The sequence below is a fragment of the Psammomys obesus genome, unplaced genomic scaffold (assembly GCF_907164565.1).
Source record: "Psammomys obesus unplaced genomic scaffold, mPsaObe1.curated_primary_1811, whole genome shotgun sequence".
Taxonomy (NCBI): domain Eukaryota; kingdom Metazoa; phylum Chordata; class Mammalia; order Rodentia; family Muridae; genus Psammomys; species Psammomys obesus.
Window position 1 is genome coordinate 10,555,141 of NW_026588752.1, and position 20,116 is coordinate 10,575,256.

General features: G+C 37.3%; 1 protein-coding gene across 1 annotated transcript in view; it reads right to left on the bottom strand.

Annotated features, from left to right (window-relative positions):
- Positions 1-20,116, bottom strand: part of Ranbp17 (RAN binding protein 17) — a 316,352-nt gene that overhangs the window by 146,711 nt on the left and 149,525 nt on the right. The gene's annotated exons all lie outside the window — the stretch shown is intronic.

Below are 20,116 nucleotides of genomic sequence, written 5' to 3' on the forward strand. Positions count from 1 at the left end.
TATGACTTTCTTCTGTTAACCTGTTTTTAGATTTTCAAATTTCGTGGCATTTAAGCTTTTGTAGTACCACCTAATGATTGTTTGGATTTCCTTGGTGTCTGTAGTTATGTCCCCCTTTTCATTTCTGATTTTGCTGATTTGGATAGTTTCTCTCTGCCTTTTAGTTAGTTTGGCTAAAGGTTTGTCTATCTTGTTGATTTTCTCAAAGAACCAGCTCTTGGTTTCATTGATTCTTTGAATAGTTTTCTTTGTTTCTAATTGATTGATTTCAGCCCTGAGTTTGATTATTTCCAGCCGTCTGCTCCTCTTGGGTGTATTTGCTTCTTTTTTTTCTAGGGCTTTCAGTTGGGCCATTAAGTTGCTTGTACGAGTTGTCAAAAATTTCTTCTTGAAGGCACTTAGTGCTATGAATTTTCCTCTGAGCACAGCTTTCATTGTGTCCCATAAATTAGGGTATGTTGTACTTCATTTTCATTGAATTCTAGGAAGTCTTTAATTTCTTTCTTTATTTCTTCTTTAACCCAGCTGTCATTGAGCAGCAAGTTGTTCCATTTCCATGTGTTTGTAGGCTTTTTTCTAATTCCATTGTTGTTGAGGTCCAGCTTTAGTCCATGGTGGTCAGATAGAATACAGGGGATTATAAACCTGTTTTTAGAAGTCTAATTTATGAGTCCAGAACTGGAAAACCTAAGAGGAGAAGAACAGAGTTTTCCTCTTCCCTAGTGGCTTGTGAGAAACTACCTAGTGGTAGTCAGTCGCTGGGAAGTGGACAAGGGATGGTGAGATCCAAGCAGTTCAAGGCAAGAGGCTGGGTGCTTTTCTACAGTACCAGAGGGTTTTCCCCAGAAGACAGAATTTAAGATGGCAGTGTGCATGATATTATATGCATCATACATATATGTGCATATATATTATATGGAAAAATATTTCCTTAGAGTTTGTTTTCAATAATCTTCCTCTCACCTCTAATTTTGTAGGCTTCCTTAAAAGCATGTAACATAAGAATTTCCCTACTTTATTAAAAGCAGGGCTATCACGTTGTTAATGAGTTTGTATCAGACCCATGTACACAACATACTTTGCTAACGTCTTTGCTTTTATGTTGTCTTTGATTAAACACCATTATAAAAATATTACAGCCGGAGGCAGTGGCGCACACCTGTAACTCCAGCATTCAGGGAGGCAGAGGCAGGCACATCGATGTGAGTTTGAGGCCAGCTTGGTCTACAAAGTGAGTCCAGGACAACCAAGGCTACACAGAGAAACCCTGTCTCAAAAAATAAAACAAAAATAAGTAACAATAAAAGTATTTGAATACAGTGTTCATTCTACTCATTTAAGTCTTTTACAGAAAATTCACTGAGGACAGATTCATTGAAAATAATTTTAAACAATATAGTAAGTCAAACATAAGTGAGGACAGCATGGGCTCTACAGCATGACCTTATCTGTTTGTTTGTTTGTTTCATTATTCCAGCCACCGCCTCCTCGCTTATGATACAATATTTAATGTCAACAAAATTATTCCTAAAATTAGTGAAGTTAAAATTAATAAAAAATATTAATAAAAACTGCTTAATTTAAACCAAATAGTTCACTGGATACATGTCAAAACAATGCTTACTTAATTTGGACTGCGGTTATTTTCTAGGTTAGCACATTTCCATTATGTTTTTCCAAAATAAATAAAATTCTATTAGCTATTTTTTTCTGGTAGTATTTGATTTGAATGAAATATGAGATAAAGTACATTAGAAATATATAAAAATATAACAACTAGATGGTTTACCTAAACTCTAATATGCTCATAGGCTGTAAGAGAATTTTGCTGTAAGTAGAAATGTCGTATAATTTTAAAAGTTCCCTTAACAGTTGTAGGAGTCCATAAAAGTAATATTAAAATTTGAGACTAAAAGAAACCCTTTTACTTAAATAACTGTTTAGCAAGATATCTGGCTTATAAAATATTTGTTTCCAAAAATAAAAATTGGAATAGCATGAATGCCATGTCACCTTTACTTTTTAATCACCACAATGGGAAGATGAGTAAATTATAATATCAATCAACAATAAGCCTCTTTGAGTTAGTATCAATTGACTCTGACCATAATTGATAACCTAAACCAATAGTACATTCTGTTACAATTCCAAGTTCAAAAGGTTAATTATGGCCTGGCCACAGGCTCATCTGGAAACCTGAAACTGATTGCTATCTGCCTTTCTAATGAAGATGTACTGCATGTATTAGAGAGCATACTGACAAGTGATTGGGACCTCCGATATCAATGCAGGAAGCAAACATTAACCTTCACCACGTCCATTTAACTGTCACTCTCCCCGTTTATATCCCACTAGGTCTTTTTATTCTATGGAACTAAAGCATCTGATGACCATACTTCCTTTGCAAAGGCAAGGTTTTTCTTTAAGGTATAATGAGTACAGGAATCAATAACAGTAAGTCAATTCAAACTATGTTTTGAATTAACAATACCCAGGAAACTTAAGAAGACATTAGACTGGTGACAAGCATTATCATCTGTCACCCAAATCTTTAATTTGCATGTAGATTTACTGCTCTAGTGCAAAGGTCATTAGACAAATATCAGCATCTTTTCTCTAGGAAAGCCACTTCTGCTTGCATTCTAATTCATAGGCCATGATGAGAATAAAAACATATAAACAAGAAGAAAATGTTATGCTGAATTATGAGTAACCACTCACAGAACCAACTCAGGGCCTTTGTAGCCAGCAGTGAGCACTTCCTACTAGAATAAGGAATGCTCTAGAACAGAAATACAAACTGTGGTTAAGTTTAGTATAGGAGAATCTTGAACAAATCGTGTTACAATAATTAGAAAAATCACTCCTCTGAAGGTGAACAGAGAAGCATCATAGTGTAGTAACAATCACACTAAAATATGAGACAGGCAATGCCTGAGTACATGCCTTTTAACAACACATTTAACCTTTCCAAGTTTGTTCCTTTCCACATAAAATAACAATAACTACCACTTCATCTTCTTTATTTTATATGAAGCACAGACTTTTCAACCATGTTAAAACTGAACTTAAAAAAAAATGGGTACTACTCCCTACTTCATATTTAATTAGTGTATGCTGAAGCCTGTGAATGGGTACTTTTTGGTGGCTGTTCAGAAAAACCTTTGATTTTTCTTTCTAACATGCTACTAATACTCAAAACACATACAAATAAACTACCAAACTTCAATGATGACTAATATTTAACTAGTTATGTATCAACGACTCCCTGACTCCCCAATAGCTAAAAACTCTGGAAAACATACAGGAGTATTTAGAGCAAATTCACATTAATTCAATTGGGGAGAAACAAACTGTTTGTTTAAAAACAAACTGAAAAATGCTATAATAAAATGTAATTGTTTGTAAGCTAATGAAAATACCTGCAAGAATAAAAAAAAAAAAAAAGAATTTTCTCATGCAATGTCACACCCAGTACTAAGAGTTATAGAAGGCTGGTAAAACACTTCACAAGTGCCAAGGAGAAACAAATCTATGTGAGCAGATCAGTATCTGAGACTATGTACTGAAACCAAATGACTAAGTCAACAAAACGTCCAGTGTAATGAATACTATTTCTGTCACCTCCCTTATCTGAATCCACTGTCTTCCCCTCACCCACCCAAAAAAAACCAGTCCTCTAGTTTATGGCACAAAAAGGCAACAACTACCCAGGTCCTCCTTCTTGATTAGCTTCCTTAGGTGCACAAATTTTCATTCAGAAAGGCAAACGGGATGAACACTGGAAGAGAGAGAAAACGGGACAGGACAGGAGTCTACCACTAAGGGCCTCTGAAAAACTCTAGCCAGCAGGGTATCAAAGCAGATGCTGAGACTCATGGCCAAACTTTGGGTAGAATGCAGGAAATCTTATGAAAGAAGGGGGAGATAGAAAGACCTGGAGGGGACAGGAGCTCCACAAGAAGAGGAACAAAACCAATACATCTAGGCCCAGGGGTCTTTTCTGAGACTGATACTCCAACCAAGGACCATGCATGGAGATAACCTAGAACCCCTGAACAGATGTAGCCCATGGTAGTTCAGTCTCCAAGTGGAAGGTTCCCTAGTAACAGGAACAGGACTGTCTCTGACAAGAACTCAGTGGCAGGCTCTTTGATCACCTCCTCCTGAGCAGAGTAGCCTTAGCAGGCAATGCAGCCTGATAGGGTCAGGGGGAAGGAGAGGAGGACCTCCCCTATCAATGGACTTGGGGAGGGGCATGGGGAAAGATGAAGGAGAGAGGGTAGGATTGGGAGGGGGCCACGAAGGGGGCTACAGCTGGGATACAAAGAGAATAAACTATAATTTATATTAAAAAATTGAAAAAAACCCAACAAAATCAAACATGAATCGAAGGCAGTTTTCACCTCATGTTGTACTGTGAAACTTTTCTGCAGCCTTGGTTCTGAACACATACCATGCTTCCATCACACACAATGAAAATAAATGCTGCTTAAAATATCTTGGCTCCATGGCAGTTCAGTATCCAAGTGGGTTCCATTGTAATAGGAACAGGGACTATCTCTGACATGAACTGATTGGCCTGCTCTTTAATTACCTCCCCCTGAGGGGGAAGTAGCATTACCAGGCCACAGAAGAAGACAATGCAGTGACTCCTGATGAGACCTAATTGACTAGGATCAGAAGCCCTCCCCTATCAGTGGACTTGGGGAGGGACATGCATGCAGAGGGTGGAGAAAAGGAGGGATTGGGATGGGAGGAGGGAGGGAACCACAGGGGGAATACAAAGTGAATAAAGCGTAATTAATAAAAAATTTAGAATAATAATAATAATAAAATATCTTAGCTCACATTCACAACTAGTGTCATGAACAGCAGATTTTTATTATATACACAAAGTTTTCTGCTGTTCCAGAAACTAATGGTTTAATTGTGGAAAACACACTTAACACTTTCCTACCACCCTTCTTCAGCATGCAAGTATTGAATCAGTTTATCTTCAGAATATAGGGATTTTAACAACTGCTGTATGAATTGCTAACATGAGTTTCATTATAAAAAATCATCAAAAGATTTTTAGGTTAGCATCAGGACAGAATTTTCAGTATTTTTTGAAATGACCCTAAACATTCTTCTATTTTATGATTTATTTATGTGAGTGGCATTCTTAGAATAATTATAAAAGAAAGATAAAGATGCTATAAGTCTTGCAGAACCAAATATTCAGCCAAGATTTTAGTAAAATTAAACACATTAATTTTATTAGGATGCAAAATTACTTATTTTTAATAACTGTCAATGTCCACAAAAATATCAGAAAATGGTTGGCTGTTATGCTTATTTGATTCTATTTTTTCTTTTTTTATTTATTATTTTTTAATATTAATTACAGTTTATTTACTTTGTATCCCAGCTGTAGCCCGCTCCCTCATTCCCTACCAATCCCACCCTCTCTTCCTCATCTCCTTCCTGCCCCTCTCTAAATCCACTGATGGAGGAGGTCCTCCTCCCTTTTAATCTGATCCTAGCTTATCAGATCTCTTCATGGCTGGCTACAATGTCCTCTCTTGTGGCCTACCACGGCTGCTCCTCCCTCGGAGCGGGGGGGGGGGATGTCAAAGAGCCAGGCATTGGGTTCATGACTGAGACAGTCCCTGTTCCCAGTACTAGGGAAACCCACTTGGATACTGAGCTGTGATGGGCTATATTTGAGCAGGGGTTCTAGGTTTTATCCATCCATGGTACTTGGTTGGAGAATCTGTCTCAGAAAAGACACCTGCGCCCAGATGACTCCCCCTTCTTTCATATGCTTCCCTGCACTCTGTCCAAGGTTTGGTTATGAGTCGCAACATCTGCTTTGACACACTGCTGGGTAGAGTCTTTCAGAGGCGTTCTGTGGTAGGCTCCTGTCCTGTTACTTGTTTTCTCCTATTTCCAATGTCCATCCCATTTGTCTTTCTAAGTGAGGATTGATCTTCTTACCCCGGGTCCTCTTCCTTGTTTATTTTCTTTAGGTCTACAGATTTTAGTATGTTTATTCTATCTTATAGGTCTAGTACCCACTTATAAGTGAGTATATACCATGTATGTCTTTCTGCTTTCAGGATGATCTTTTCTAGGTCCCAACATTTGCCTCCAAATTTCATGATTTCCTTGTTTTTAATTGCTGAGTAGTATTCCATTGTGTAAAAGTACCACAATTTCTGTATCCATATCTCAACTGAGGAACATCTGGGTTGTTTCCAGGTTCTGGCTATTACAAATAAAGCTGTTATGAACATGGTTGAGCAAATGTACTTGAGCATGTTTTGGATACATGCCTAGGAGTGGTACAGCTGGATCTTGAGGAAGCACTATTCCTAATTGTCTGAGAAAGTGTCAGACTGATTTCCAAAGTGGTTGGACAAGTTTACATTCCCATCAGCAATGGAGCAGGGTTCCCCTTTCTCCACAACCTCTCCAGCATGTGTTGTCACTTGAGTTTTTGATCTTAGCCATTCTGATGGGTGTAAGGTGAAATCTCAGGGTCGTTTTGATTTGCATTTCTCTGATGGCTAAGGATGTTGAGCATTTCTTTGTTTCTCTGCCATTCGATATTCCTCTAATGAGAATTATCTGTTTAGCTGTGTACTCCATTTTTTAATCGGATTGCTTGATTTGTTGCTTTTTAGTGTGATTTAGTGTGTCTATTTTTATGTTGAGGTCTTTGATCCACTTGGACTTTAGTTTTGTGCAGGGTGATAAATATCTATTTGCATTTTTCTGCATGTAGACATACATCCAGTTGGACCAGCACTATTTGTTGAAGATTGAATGGTTTTGGCTTCTTTGTCAAAAATCAAATATCCATAGGTGTGTGTGTTTATTTCTGGGTCTTCTATTCAGTTCCATTAATCCACCATTCTATTTCTATGCCAATACCATGCAATTTTTATTACTATTGCTCTGTAGTACAGCTTGAGATCAAGGATGAAAATACCTCCAGACGATCAGTTGTTGTACAGGATCATTTTAGAAATTTTGTTTTTTTTTTTGTTTTTGTTTTTGTTTTTCCATGTGAAGTTGAGAATTTTTCTTTCAAGTTCTGTAAAGAATTGTGTTGGCATCTTGATGGGAATTGCATTGAATCTGTAGATTGCTTTGGTAGAATGGCCATTTTCACTGTGTTAATCCTATGGATCCATAAGCATGGGAGATCTTTCCATCTTCTGATAACTTCTTCAATTTCTTTCTTCAGAGACTTGAAGTTTTTCTCAAAAAGGTCTTTCACTTGCTTGGTTAGAGTCACACCAAGGTATTTTATGTTGTTAGTGGCTATTGTGAAGGGTGTTGTTTCCCTAATTAATTTCTTTCTTGGTCCTTTGTCTTTGGTATACAGGAGAGCTTCTGGTTTTTTTGTTTTTGTTTTTGTTTTTGTTTTTTTGAGTTAATTTTGTATCCAGCCACTTTGCAGAAGGTGTTTATCAGCTGAAGGAGTTCTCTGGTTTGGGGGTGGGTGTCGCTCATGTATACTATGATATCATCTGTGAACAGTGAAACTTTAACATCTTCCGTTCCAATTTGTATCCCCTTGACTCCTTTAGTTGTCTTAATGCTCTAGATAGGACTTCAAGTAATAAATTGAAGAGATATAAAGAGAGTGGGCAGACTTGTCATAGTTCAGTGGGAATGATTTGAGTTTCTCTCTATTGAGTTTGATATTGGCTATAGGCTTGCTGTATATTGCCTTTATTATGTTTAGGTATGTGCCTTGTATCCCTGATTTCTCCAAGACTTTAAACATGAATGGGTGTTGGATTTTGTCAAATGCTTTTTCTTTTCGGCATGTAAGGAGATGATCATGTAGTTTTTCTCCTTCAGTTTGTTTATGTGGTGGACTACAGTGATCCATTTCCATATATTGAACCACCCTTGCATGCCTGGGATGAAGCCTACTTGGTCATGAAGATGATATCTTTTATATGTTCTTGGATTCGGTTTGCCAGTATTTTATTGAATATTTTTGCATCAATGTTTATAAGAGAGATGATAGGTCTGAAGTTCTCTTTTTTGTTGGGTCTTTGTGTGGTTTAGGTATCATGGTGACTGTGGCTTCATAGAATGAGTTTGGTAATGTTCCTTCTGTTTCTATTTTGTGGAATAGTTTGAGGAGGATTGGAGTTAGCACTTCTTTGAAGGTCTGGTAGAATTCTGTGCTGAAACTATCTGGCCCAGGGCTTTTTTGGAGGGGATGACTGCTTCAATTTCCTTGGGGGATATAGGGCTATTCAGTCTTTCTACCTGATCTTGACTTAATTTTGGTAGATGGAATCTATTAAGAAAATTGTCCATTTCATTTAGATTTTCAAATTTTGTGGCATATAGGCTTTTGTAGTATGACCTAATGATTGTTTGGATTTCTTCAGTGTCTGTAGTTATGTCCCCCTTTTCATTTCTGATTTTACTGATTTGGATAGATTCTCTCTGCCTTTTAATTAGTTTGGCTAAGAGTTTGTCTATTTTGATTTTCTCAAAGAACCAGCTTTTTGTTTCACTGATTCTTTGAATAGTTTTATTTGTTTCTAATTGATTGATTTCAGCCCTGAGTTTGATTATTTCCAGCCGTCTGCTCCTCTTGGGTGTATCTGCTTCTTTTTTTTCAAGGGTTTTCAGTTGGGCCATTAAGTTGTTGATTCTATTTTTAAAGACTTACTTTTAATCTATGTGTACAAGTGTTTTTCCTCTATGTATGTTCAGTATGTGCATGTAGTATCTGTGAAAGCAACGAGGGCATCAGAACTCCTAGAACTGAGTTACAGAGAGTTGTGAGTCACCATGCGGGTGCTGGGAACTGAACTATTCTCTGAAAGAATGCCCAGTTGTCTTAACTGCTGAGCCATCACTGTAGCCTACTATGTCTCTTTATATGCCTACATGCCCAAAACCGCATAAAAATGTCCCACATAGCAAGTAGTCACAAATGGAAAGCATTTGAGAAGCCCTGGCCTAGCAGGTGTGTGGAAGGTGAGAACTGGCCATAAAAAAAGCACTCAATGATTGTCATTTCCTTCTGTTACACTGTCTGAGTGCAATTACACAGTAAGAAATATAAGAACACGGTGCACTCAAGTTTGATAAATCTAAAAAATATTCCTTCTTTTATTTTCCTTCTCACTTTGAAGTTCTTTGTATAACCTTATTCATGGCTTGAAAAAAAATCTCAGTATTAAAGTTGAAAAAACATAATGGGAAACTTCTTTAAAATGTCCACAGAAATAAAGTACTTTATAAGTTCTAAGTTTATAAAACATGAAGACAGACACTATTAAGTTTTAATTAATGTGACAAGAACAATATTTTATAATCCCCCAAACCATTAAGATTCTGTTTGTTCTAGTGTATCTCCACAATTTCCATTACTTCACTAAAATTTTCAATAGAATCTCAGAAACAGTCAGAAACTACCTTCTCCCTTCCACCCCCTGTTTCTGTGCTAATAACTAGACTTTAAGGAGGACATGGTCTGCAGAAAGGTTAATCAGTTTTTAGCAGCTTCTTTACAAGTGCAAATACTAGGCTCTTAGTTACATTATTATTTCTCAAATGTTTTCGTTTTTAGGAAGTTGTAATGTTTCTCTTAAGAACTCAAAGTTAAAAATATGAAAAAGTGGAAATAATATGTAATTTTTATCTAATCTTGACTTTAATCTTAAAATTGTACTTTATCCATGAAAATATTTACATACCATGAGAATATTCTAAAACTCAGTCTGCCCAATACAATCAAACACACACATTATCCTACCTAGGATTTGCCATGTTACTGACTACCCAACATATGAACTCATCATTTTTATATAACCATTTCCTCCTCAGATTTCCTCCACTTATTTTTCTTGCCATTGAATAACCTCACTAATGACCTATGCTTTATCTTGCCTGAATAGAAGCATAACTAAGTTAATAAAGATGAAAGCACTTTTATCTGCATTTCAGGGTCACTTCTTCAGATCTTTGCACAATTCCCCAACAGCAAGGGCCATCACATGTGCACATCTATTCTGGAGTACAGTAAGGCCCAGAAACTTAGGAGCTGCTAACAGTCACTAGACCACTCAAATCTTCCTAACCTCCATTTGCAGGCTATAAGTCTACTATGGATTGGGAAGGAACAAGCTTTCTTTATACAACTTTTTAAAAACAGTAGCCAGTAAGTCTTCCAAGAGTTTAATTCTAAGATTACAGTGGAGAAAAACCAGTGATACAACCACATAAATCCTACAGCACATTTCCGTTCTTGTCTCAACATTCTCATTTCTATCAACTGACCTTATACAAAGTTATCATAAGACTAAAATAAAACTTCTACAAATGAGTTTGAAACTCACATATCTGACCATAATGAGGTAACTGAAACCTGAAGGAAAAAATAAGGGAAAGTAAAACAAAATGAAATTACTAAAGGACAAGAAAAAAGTAGGGATAGAAAGCTAAAGACTTGCCAATATGAGTAATTAGGACTGATATCCTGGAAAAAGTATACAAAATGAATGCATTCTTCATGGGCAAATTACAGATACTGTTCCAGAAAACAATCACTTCTTGCATAACTACTTTACATGAAGAAAAGTTAGTTCTGAAAACTTAGAACCACTGTTGGAGGACAGACTTAGATGACAACAGCCAAAACTCACATGACTATACAATTTGATGAAGCCTTTTTTTCCTTTAGGTACCTGGGGACTTTTATAGTCATTAAAAGGTTCGGATTGTAAGAAACACAAACACTGGGAAGATCCACAAAGGAGAAACTCACCTTTAGATGCAGATCGATACATAAAAAATGATGACAATAACAGAAAGGATGTTGACAACAATTTAAAAAAAATCAAAATTTTAGAAGCATTTACCAGAAATGTTGGACACTGGGCATTTTGAAGACATAGTTACCCTTCTTCACAACAGCTTCACATATCAAATATTAAGTATCATTTGCCTTATTTTCCATAGAGGAAATGTAACCTTACCATGTTTCATCTACAACTTAGTGACTTGCTAAGCATTACATTTCTTGTCATATAACACACAATTAAAAACAATTCTCACCAACTGTTGTCATCAACATTTGTGCCCAGGATGACTACTGTCTTCCATTCAATTGCAAGGGCTTGTTACAGACATCACTGGCTCTTTGATGCCTGGTTGGTTCCAATACCTGTTTTAAGGTAGGAACATTTCTATACAACATACACATGTCTGTGTACACTGCACTCTAGTAAACTGTAAGCTTGAAGAAAACCCTCACTCCCTTTACACTGTTTTTCTCAACTAATAATTGTTTTTAATTAAATAATTTTAAACTAAAAAGTTAGCTATCATTTATGGTACAACTAGCCATTAGCTAGGCAGACATTGTGTATTTTATGCATTTTTAACTCAACTAATAAGAATTTAGGTCCACCTAATTACAAAGCCAAGGATCTTTCCAATTTATTATATTGGCTTAAACTAAGCTTTGATTCATCATTGCCTAAAGGACTAAATTTAAATGGTGATAGGAGATTAACTGCTACAAATGAAAGTGTATAACAATAGTTACTCATTTAATGTGATTATATTACTAGACTATACAAAATTGAAACAGCAAGTAATTTCTGTAGTCATTTAAAAAATACCGTTTAGGGTTCCTATTGCAGCAGTTGTGAGTACATTTTATTTTTTTGTCCCTGAAAATATAACAGCGATAATCAACAAGTGTGTTTTCAAAGTTTCCCTTTTAACATAACCCTGGGTTCTTCAGCGATAATCAACAAGTATGTTTTCAAAGTTTCCCTTTTAACATAACCCTGGGTTCTTTTTTTTTTTTTTTTCCCTTTCAGGGAAGAATCATTTCTTTCCATTGTCAATTTAGTTTTTATGCAATGTGGTATTTTTCTATAAACATTAATTTCATAAATGTAATTGGGTGCCGAATATATGCTAAGCAATACTAAACATGGGAGAATGGAGACAAAAAATTTCTAAAGTAAAGGCTTACGACCTTAAATAGCATTAACACTGACAGAACACAAGATCTACACTGTCCCCACAGACCGACAATGTCAATGCTTCACTCTACACGGTGGGGTTATTTGGAGGAGGTTCTGGAGATGGAGGAACTGAGACCAAGCTGGAGAAGGATCACTGGTGAGGGTCACTTCCTGGCCTGCAGGGTGAGAAGTGAGTTTCTCTATCCTGTCTTCCCATTAGAGCTGACTAAGCCCATAAACACTATCAGATAAAATATAATCAATATGTCCTTCCTGTTAGTTGTTCCCAAGAATTTTGTTAGAGTAACACAAAACTCAACTAAAGTAGATCTATATAAACAGAAGCTAACTACTTAACAGTCTTAAGAAAATCTATTTCTATCTTTTATAACGATATTAGGACACTAAAACACAGCAGCAAGGGTTAGACATAATAGCAAATACGTGTGGCAGAAATTCGTCTTTTTATAAAAGAGAACGACAAACATATATAGACAAATACTTCCCAAACCTAACTAAACATCAGTGGTCAATACAAAGTATCGATGGCTGAGCTGCAGAGATAAACTCTTCTCAGGATGTGAGGAGCTCTTGGAAAGCACAGGACACTCCCCCTGATGCCCCAGGCGACTGCCAGCTCGACTTCTGCTTTGACAGAAGTTAGCAGGACTTCAGACTGATCACATCACTATGATATGAGAAAGATCTTTTAGGAAAAATAAATATAGATGACAGATAGTGTTAAATTTGCTTGTTTGAGAATTTTTCTGGCTAGCTAGAACTATGGCAATAATCCAGTGTCACCTTTCATTTTATAAATAAGATCTGAATGAAGTTCGATCACACAGGTAACTGGAGGCAGAGTCTCATACGTGGTTTATTCTGTATGCTGGCAAGAGTCTCAGTAAGTCCCCTTTATTTCAGTTTATTATTCTGCCACGAATTGAAGAAGTGATTATTATAAAAGTAAATGTGACACAGACCATCAGCCAAAATTAGAAATATTTTTGCTGTAAAAGTCACTGCAACATGATAGGGCCACAGATGAATTTGCTAACTACTTTTTGGGTATTAAACATAATCAGAAGCATTATTCAACGTATTACTGGGAAAGATCAAATGCCAAAAGCCAAGTCTAAGAACCAGAGATGGAAGTAACTAAGTATCCCAGCCAAAAACCTCCTCTTACTGAACTGGAGAGCCAAGTAAATGAACCCACAGTATGATTGCTACATCAAAGGCATAGGAAACCCTGAGGAAAAATAATTCCAATTTGGAGGACAATAACTTCTCTCTTGGTGAGAATTTATGACATAATTATTTAATGAAAATTATTTTAAAATCAAATGTAGATTTTTAAAAGAAGAGAAGAAGCTTATGTTCTTTAAAAGTAACATCCATATTTAGGTGAGAACAAACAGAAACTGATAGGTTACAAGTAATACAAGTACAACTTTGCTATAAATATTCCCTTTGTCATACATTTTAAGATATCAAGCTGCATTTTTATTTATTTTAAAAATAAATAAATTTTAATTTTATTTTAATTAATTATTTTAATTATTAAAGCTTGTCTTTAGAAAACTTTCTGGTTTCTTAAACTAATGTAATTAGATGAAACATTAAGCCACATGTCATCACCCTAGAACATAAAAGCCTGTAGTATCTGCCGCCAGCTAGGTCAAGCTGCTATAAAACAACACACAGAATAGGTGCCTTATAGGCAATAACAATTTCTTTCTCATAGTTGTAGAAGTTAGACTTAGTGAAGATGTTCTTCTAGGAGGCTGACTGGCAAGTTTTCATGGCATCCTTTTCTGGTTGACCGTTTTCTCAAGGGCACTTAGATTATTTATGAAGGTGCCTCTCTCCTGATAAAGACCCTCACCCCAACAACAACAACAAAACACTATCACGTTGAGGATTATTCTTTAACACACAAATCTAGGGGAGAAAGACAAGCTCACATACTATGAGCAACCAATTTTTAACAGGAGGAAAAGTCTAAAGAAAAGTAAAAAACGGACCTGTACCAGGGAACAGTCTATATTGAAAAGCCTTCTTTTTTTGTGTGTTTATTTGTAATCTGTATCATTTTGAAGAAATGATGTGTGTGTCTAGATGAGAAACTGAGAGGACCTGTGGTGACTACGTGGAGATGCTGGGTATCTTCCATGATTGCTCTCACCTGAGCCAAGACCTCATCAATTCAGCTGTCTCTGCTTCCTAAGAGCTGGGATCACAGGTATGCCCCCACATTCACCCAGCACTGACATGGACACTGAGGGTCTAAAGTCTTTCTGCTTATAGGCCAAGCTCTCTACCAGGTGAGCCAGCTCCTCAGTCTGTTTTTCCTGGTCCTAGTGTGAAAGTTACAGCCTAAGAATATTATATTAAAAATATGCACTAGCAAATAACACATTTAAATTATTGACTGACAAAGTGATACAAATGAGTTCAAATTTTTTCACACACATTCCTTTGTGTTAAACCCGAGAATAATCCTAATTTATTATTTGCACATAAATATCTGGGTTCTCAAAAGTATTTTTTTTTCCTTTCCAATTGACAACACTTGGAATCAGAAGGTGAGATCGACTAGAGGAGAGAGCTTGAGCTCTACAACATTCTTTTCACAGGTTGTGGGTCAGTACAGATGCTGAGCTAAGGAGGGGTCATGATTTTATCTGAAATGATCCATTTCTCAAAGGCCTTCCAACCTGCAAAGAGACTACCTATTCATATTCATGAATTTATACCTTTAGACAAAATCAGAATAAATCATTAGCTCTCTGAATCCTGCAGGTACCGAGAGAACACAGGAGAGAGGCTGATTAATTTAGAGTCCTTAGAGTGTCTGCAACAGTGCCCACCCCACCACCACCCAACATGGTTAAATGGGAAAAACACAGTTTTTCTGGTGAGGTGAGACAAGCCAGTGGACAATACTGTCAAACCAACCAAGGGGGATAAACCGAAATTAGGAAGGACCCACATACAGGGAGCAGGGGGTCACATTTACAAATGCTAAAATAAATATATTTTATTCATGTTTTGGTAGTGCCAAGAATTGAACAAAGGACTTTGCATATAACAGGTAAGCACACAATTACTGAACTACAAATCGGCCCTATTAATACATGTTTATTTACTACAATAGAAAAAAAATGGCTTCCACCCAAATTCCAAATTTAAAAATCTACAGGACTTCAGAATTAGAAGGACTCTCTAATCATTTAGCTTACTTCGTTTTTAAAAACATAAATTAAGGATGACAAAGTCTATGTGATATAAATTAGTTAAGAGCTCATTTCCTTGATAAGTTTTTCAATATATTAACTGAAGTATAATGCACTCTTAACCCTAAAACTAAACATATAGTTTGTATGTTACCTTCTTTCTCTACTAGAACGTATTCTATGACATTTATTAACACAAGATGATATTTTTAGTGTGAATTACGATGAATATTTCCAAAACACAAAATAAAAGTGTATTTTAAAAATATTTTTAAAACTTTATTTTATTAATTACACTTTATTTACTTTGTATCCCAGCTGTAGCCCCCTCTATCATCCCCTCCCAATCCCAACCCCCTTCCCTCATCTCCTCCCATTGCCCCTCCCCAAGTGCACTGATAGGGGAGGTCCTCCTCCCCTTCCCTTTGACCTGCCCTATCAGGTCTCATCAGGACTGGCTTCATTACATAGAGGGCTGCTCCCTGATCAGCAGGAGGTGATCGAAGAGCCTGCCACTGAGTTCATGTCAGAGACAGTTCCTATTCCCATTACTAGGGAACCCACTTGGAGCTGCCATGGGCTACATCTGTACAGGGGTTCTAGGTTATCTCCATGCATGGTCCTTGTTTGGAGTATCAGTCTCAGAAAAGGCTCCTGGGCCCAGATGTATTGGTTCTATTGGTCTCCTTGTGGAGCTCCTGTCCCCTCCAGGTCTTTCTATCTTCTTTCAAAAGATTTCCTGCAGTTTCTGCATCCATTCTTCAGTTGAGGGGCATCTGGGTTGTTTCCAGCTTCTGGCTATTACAAATAAAGCTGCTACAAACATGGTTGAACAAATGTCCTTGTTGTGTACTTGCGCCTCTTTTGGGTATACATCTATACAATGGAGTATTACTCAGCAATGAAAAATAAGGAAATCATGAAATTTGCAGGTAAATGGTGGGACCTGGAAAGGATCATCCTGAGTGAGTTGACCCAGAAGCAAAAAGACACTCACGGTATATACTCACTCATATAAACATACAATATAGAATAAACCCACTAAAAGCTGTACATCTAAACAAACTAAGCAAAAGAGAGGACCCTAACTAAAATGTTCAATCCCCATCCTGAAAGGCAAAGAGGATGTACATCAGAAGAAAACGAAAATAGGAAACAACCTCGGAACCCGCTACAGAGGGCCTCTGAAAGCCAGAAGAAAACAGGAAACCACCTTGAAACCTGCCACAGAGGGCCTCTGAAAGCTTCTGCAGTATAGACTGTCAAAGCAGATGCTGAGCCTGATGGCCAACTGATGGGCAGAGTGAATGGAATTTTATGTAAGAAGTGGGAAATAGTAAGAGCTGGAGGGAACGGGAACTCCACAAGCAGAGCAACAGAACAAGATAATTTGAACACAGGGAACTTCCCAGGGACTCCTACTCCAACCAAGGACTATTTGTGGAGATGACCTGGAACCCCTGCACAGGTGTAGCCCATGGCAGTTCAGTGTCCAAGTGGGTTACATAGTAATGGGAAGAGGGACTGCCTCTGACATAATCTGATTGGCCTGCTCTTTGATCACTTCCCCCTGGGGGGGAGCAGCCTTACCAGGCCACAGTAGAGGACAATGCAGCCACTTTTGATGAGAACTGATAGACTAAGATCAGAAAGAAGGAGAGGAGGACCTCCCCTATCAGTGGACTTGGGGAGTGGCATGCATGCAGAAAGGGGAGGGAGGGTGGGATTGGCAGGGGAGGAGGGAGGGGCTTATGGGGGGATACAAAATGAATAAAGTGTAATTAATAAAAAATAAATAAAAGATTTAAAAAAAAAAAAAAGATTTCCTGCATTCTGCCCAAGTTTGGCTATGAGTCTCAACATCTGCTTTGATACCCTGCTGGGTAGAGTCTTTCAGAGGTCTTTAGTGGTAGGCTCCTGTCCTGTTCCCGGTTTTCTCCCACTTCTGATGTCCATTCCATTTGCCTTTCTGAGTAAGGATTCATCATCTTACCCAAGGTCCTCCTTCTTGCTTAGCTTCTTTAGGATGTACAGATTTTAGCATATTTATCCTATATTATATGTGTAATATCACTTATAAGTGAGTATATACCATGTGTGTCTTTCTGCTTCTGGGATACCTCACTCTGGATAATCTCTTAAAGTTCCCATCATTTGCCTTCAAATTTCATGATTTCCTTGTTTTTAATTGCTGAGTAGTATTCCATTGTTTAAATGTACCACAGTTTGTGTATCCATTCCTCACCTGAGGGACATCTGGGTTGTTTCCAGATTCTGGCTATTACGAATAAGGCTGCTACAAACATGGTTGAGCAAATGTCCTTGTTGTGTACTTGAGCATCTTTTAGATACATGCCTAGGAGTGGTATAGCTGGATCTTGAGGAAGCACTATTCCTAATTGTCTCAGAAAGCACCAGATAGATTTCCAAAGTGGTTGGACAAGTTTACATTCCCACCAGCAGTGGAGGAGGTTTCCCCTTTCTCTACATCCTCTCCAGCCTGTGTTGTCACTTGAGTTTTTGATCTTAGCCATTCTGATGGGTGTAAGGTGAAATCTCAGAGTTTTGATTTGCATTTCCCTAGGACTTTGAGCATTTCTTTAAGTGTTTCTCTGCCATTCTGTATTCCTCTATTGAGAATTCTCTGTTTAGCTCTGTACCCCATTTTTAAATTGGATTACTTGATTTGTTGCTTTTTAACTTCTTGACTTCCTTATATATAGTGGCTATTAGCCCTCTGTCAGATATAGGGTTGGTGATAGATCCTTTCCCACTCTGTAAGCTGTCAAAAAACTTATTTTAAAAATATATACCACTTGAATAATTAAAAGTTTAAGCAACGGTAAGGTTTAAAGTATTTAAAAAGCATTGTCATTTGTTTGTTTTGGTTTTGGTTTTTCAACAGAGGGTTTCTCTGTGTCATCCTGGCTGTCCTGTAACTGGCACTGTAGACCAGGCTGGCCTTGGACTCACAGACATCTACCGGACCCTGCCTCCCAAGTGTTGATTAAAGGCATGCATTACTACACATGGCTTAGAAACACCGTGATTTAGAAATACAGTTTTGGAGTGTGTGTGTGTGTGTGTGTGTGTGTGTGTGTGTGTGTGTGTGTGTTTAGATGGTCTCAACTGAATTCACAGCCTAGCCTTGAATTCACCATGTTTAAGGCTAGGCTTAAACTTGATTCTCTTGTCATTATGTCTCAAGTAAAATTACAGGCATGCGCTACCACATCTAGCTACCAGGACTACTCTTCAAAGTGAAATCTTATAATCTGAATTTTGTAATTTGTCATTTGAAATTCTTGTAATTTGAAATCTTGTAATTTTGTACCTTAAAACAAAGCACAGTACCTGACACGCTCAGTTAATATTTCAACACTTGTACCAGACTGCAGCTGATTGTGAATTTACTGCAAAATGCTACATCAATCTAATAGCTCATAAATCATTCATAAAAAACAAATCTGTAGAGTATATTGAGAAGCATTCTCAGCCCATATTCCTTTATTCAATGACCATGGCATAGCTCTTATTCTCATTAAATGAAGTGAAGATCTGTCACTTCAGTTAGTTTTACTGATGAGGGAGAACAGAGGAAAGAAAGATGTTAAAAACACTGGCTAAAGAAATACAGTAGAAGTGAGAACAACTGAGTGCATGGCCTCAGAGGCACAATGGCAAAAGAATAAAAGCAAAAGGATCAGTTTCAAAGTCTGATGGACCTTGATTTTAAATGCCATTAATTAGATGGGGACCTCAGTCTCATCATCTAAAATGGAGTCATATCATCTAAGTTATCACCTTAGAGTCAATGTCAAGCATAGTAGAGGTTATTGGCATAGGAAAACTAGTACTGTTTTGTTAAGGGAAAAGTTTGTTATATAAATTATACTTAAGACTAGAGCAAAAATCAGAAATATAGCTCTCCTTTTTCTTAGAAAAATGCCCCAAAAGGCTCTATATTACCATGGCCAGTCATATACAATTTCTCCCTTATAATAGTGATAAAGAGTGTTCTATGCAGAACGTTCTATTTGTAGCAGCGATTCATTGCGTACACGGAAAAACTGCTGACACTTAAGAGAAGATATTTTCCCGTAAAAGGTTGAAGTCCTTAAGCAGCAAAAAACACCAACGTCCATCATCTTTAAACCCTATTGATTTCTGGTGAAGATTTAAAAGGCTGTTTACTTATTTCCCATCATTCCTGTCAGAGCTGTAACAGTTCTCTTCCCACTGAATAAACCTCTCATGATCCTCTTGGTGATTAAGGTCAGACAAAATGTCAAACTCCTAATGCTAAGTGCTTTCACATTAAAATTTCATATCAAATCACCAAGTAAAATCCAAACAAAAAGTAAGACATGTAAACAGTTCACACAAGAAAGGAGCTACAGTGACCATTACAGAACACAGAAATGTGTGTCTGTGTATGTATGGGTGGTCATGGGGTGGGGCTGCAGTGACCATTACAGAATACACTAAAATGTTGGGCAACAGGTCAGAGCACTCCCCCTCCTTCTTTTAAAAATCTTGATTTTCATATTCCATTATAGAATTAGAATACCATGCTAGATTCAAGCCTCTCTCTCTCTCTCTCTCTCTCTCTCTCTCACACACACACACACACACACACACACACACACACACATACAAACAGGGATGAGGGCAAGACATTATCAGTTGTGTCTACCAAATCATTAGCAGAGACAGCATGGTCTTGTTTTAAAGACTGCATGGGCAGATGGACTGGCATTCACCCAGTATCTGAACTTGATATTGTTATGTCTTACAGGCAAGAAAATACACACACACATACACACACACACACACACACACACACACACACACACACACACACACACA